Here is a 3,548-nt window from a genome sequence, read left to right as displayed (position 1 = left end):
ACTAAAAGAATTAGCAAAAGAATATCTTACTACTCTCCTTGGGACAACAGAAAGTCCCGCTGGAACGATCGCCGGCAACCTCTGTCTCCCAAGGTTGGCAAGGCCTCACCAGGCCTCACTCCCCAACACAAGACTCAACAGCAGGGAAACCCGCACCTCCAAAGCCACCGGAAAGAAAGAGGGACGAAGGCCTTTCCTCCTTCATTCTTATACCCCGGCTTACATAAAAATCATAGGGAATACTGGGTAAATCTAGGCAGTTCCTTGGCTAAAAACTGGTCACCGAGGAAGGCCTAGACTGAACTACCACACCATATTTATTGGTTTTTTACTGTTACAGATCTCAAAAGCTCTGTTCAGCTGGCAATTTGGCTCTGGAAAAGTGACACACTAGGCCCTAAGTAGTTATTCTCACAGATGCAGGAGGTAAAGTTCCTTATCAGGATATGAAAAATTAATGGAGAACATGCAAATCACGAACTAGAGAAATATTCCAAAACAGAAGCATATATTGTATGTGAAAAAGGACAATCTCTTTTTTCAAAGTTAAATTTTATAATACCTGAATGAATCTCAGTTTGCTCAAAGCATCATTATTATTGGCAATCATAACTTTGTAGACATACATGGAAAAATGTCACACATATCATACATTATTTATTCCTGTGTAAAAACATGGAGGAATAAGAGGAAAGAGCTGCTTGGGTCAACTTTTCGGAGTCTTTTCAAATAGTATAAGAGGACAGACAGGAAAAATAATAAATAAATACAGACATTTTGAAGCAAATGGCCATCTCAGGGATGTTTATAGAATAAGGATAATGTAGGCCCTCAAGTGCAATGGTGTTGCAGATCCTAGCTGGAGAGAAAGCACACTCTGAACACTCTGAATACAAGAGAAGAACAGCTCCAAGGGAAAAAAAGTATGTATGGTTTGAGTTTAAAACCATAGTTCATTTACATTAAGAGATCAATCAGTGGGAAAATCCATTCTGCAGTATTAACCCATCAGTGAAAAAGCTAATTGAACACAGAGCAAGCAAGAGCTTGGGTGGTCTCTTTCCTCTTTTATCTGCACAGCAAAGCTCACAGGAGCTCCAAGATCCGCCTCTGCAAACAAAGCGCCTTCAGACAGTGCAACCATCCAACTGAGCCCAAGGAAATTTATCTGCTTAGCATCTTTGAAACCGATTTCCCTGCTGCTGAGCAGGGCTCGACAGCTGTGGTTGACACCTCCCCAGCTGTTGGCTGCTGTGCAGGTCTGGTCACCTGGCCATGTGCGGCAGGAGCTGTGTGCCCATCCTGGAGCTGGAGCAGAGGTGGCTTTGTCCAACATGCGATGCTGTCAGCTCCTGAAATAAACACGCTTATGTAACATGCAAAATCATCTCATCTTTCCCTGATGTTCTTTTGGCAGAAATGCTCACAGGAAATATCCTGTTAATGGAGATAAAAGGGTTGATTTACTCTGTTCCTGGTAATTCATAATTGCTTAATCACAAGCACATAACTAAACTACAGTGGGAAGGTTACAGCGACAATGGTTGCTGAGCAAAGATCAGTTCCCCTAGAGAGGCACTCTTTACATCATCTATATTTTTATTTTTTTTATAATGGGAACAAGAGGAAATGCACTAAAAAGCCTGAATGTTTGGTAAGAGCTATGGAAGCATGGAGCAAGGGTGTCTGGACACTCCAGAGAGGCATTAACAGAGGAATGGCAGGTAAGGTTTTAAATTATTCCCCTCACTAACTGAGCTTTTGGTGCAAACCACATCTCTAGAGAAGCACTTCTGGTGTGCTGAGGTGACCACCAAGCTCAGTGAACTCTAGAGAATATGACTACAAGGTGCTAAGCACCCTCTCAGACAATGCCAGCACAGGGGCTCGCTTGACCCTACCAGCTAAGGCTGCTCACCATCTGATGGTTGTTCATGTGGATGGCATGAGGCCCAGGGGACCAAGGGATCAACAGTGGCCAGAGCAACTGTAGCGGACCCACATCTGAACCAGCAGATTCAGTGGGAGTTACAGCTTCCCAATGCAGAGAGACCACTAGCTCCTATGGTGCCCAGTCTGTACCCTGCTGTAGGGAACAGCCTGAAAAGAGCAAACAGAAAGATGTTCCTCCCAGCGACAGGAGGCATTTTTGCAAACTGGTGAGTGCGTTGCACTCCTTTTCTTGAAACTTGCTCTTCAGTCATCTGGAAGTCAGAATCAAGGATAGGTTTTAATTCCTTTGTCATATAAATTCGGTGTCACTACTGTATTAGGCACCCACCACAAAGGAACAGTAGTGTGCTGAGACTGACAGAGACTTGTGTGCCTGTCCACAACTCCAGGCTTCCCTAATAACTTTGTTAATGAATGAGATCCTGTTTGTACAGAGAGGAACACCATATTAGTTTTTATCATTGATGATGAAGAAAGTATGAGAAGTTAAAAGCAAAATAAAAACCTTCAGTGCACACGAGATGCTGTGTTCCTAACAGAGAGAAGACAGTCAGTTCCAGTTTGTGCGAGCCAGTCTGTAAGTGCAAGTAAGAGCATCACTTCGCAACTTGCAGAGCAAGAGAAGAAAAAACTCTGCTTCAGAAAATGGTGAGCTGGTAAGAAATACTCCAATAACAGGTTGTGGAGAATGTAACTTCAAAGTTTGGAAGTCAATGGAGTTTTGGAAGCAGTTGCTAAAATTTGTGTCCAAAAGTGATTTAACTTCCTCAGTAAGTGATGTGTACAAATGGCACACACCACTAAACCACATATGCACACAATCTATGAATTTCCACTTTCTTGACTTTGCATTCCAGCTTTAACATTTTTTCCAGTGCAAAAAGAAATGAATCAAGCTTGCAATAGGATGTGTGTATGAATGCCAAAGAAAAAATTAAAATCAGCTGCTATTTGAAAATGACTGAGCCTGGAGTACTTTCTCTGGATACTTAATGCCCTGTAAATCCTGTACAACACTGTGGGTAACCAGTTTAAGGAATAGGTCTTTAAACAAAAGCTATTCTGTGTTTGTTTGGCTTTTTTGGTGGTATGACCTTTTATAGTGACTGAGATGGTTATAAAATCATCAGGATCCATGGGGCAAACTGTTCTTCTGTGAATTGATTACTTATAGTGTGATAATTAATCCATTTTAAAAGCATTTTCTTTGGTCCTGCCACAGAAGAAACGTGGCTGGCAAAAGAGGAAATGGCGGGACATACCGGAGGAATACATTGCCTAATATTTTTCTTCGTCCCAACTTACCCTGCTGAGAAAGTGAAAATTACTGGGACCATATGGAAGCAGAATGGCAACAACCTGCAGTATTTGAAAAGTTTCTGCAGCAAAGCAGAATTCCTCTCTCTCAGTCTGAAAGTATAATCAAAGTATCTCACTCAAAGTTTTTAGGAGAGATCTTCCTTTTGAGGGCTTGCCGGCAGGAACAAATTTATCAAAATAAATCTTCACTTTATGAATGTTGGTAGCTGTCATCTCTAAAAATGTTTAGATACAGTAAAGAAAGAGAATGAGACAGAAAATTTTTGCATCTTGTT

The sequence above is a fragment of the Manacus candei genome, unplaced genomic scaffold, assembly GCF_025592945.1.
Source record: "Manacus candei isolate 608988 ecotype Guabito, Panama unplaced genomic scaffold, ASM2559294v1 h1tg000024l, whole genome shotgun sequence".
Classification (NCBI taxonomy): domain Eukaryota; kingdom Metazoa; phylum Chordata; class Aves; order Passeriformes; family Pipridae; genus Manacus; species Manacus candei.
Note: the sequence above shows the minus strand (reverse complement) of the source record.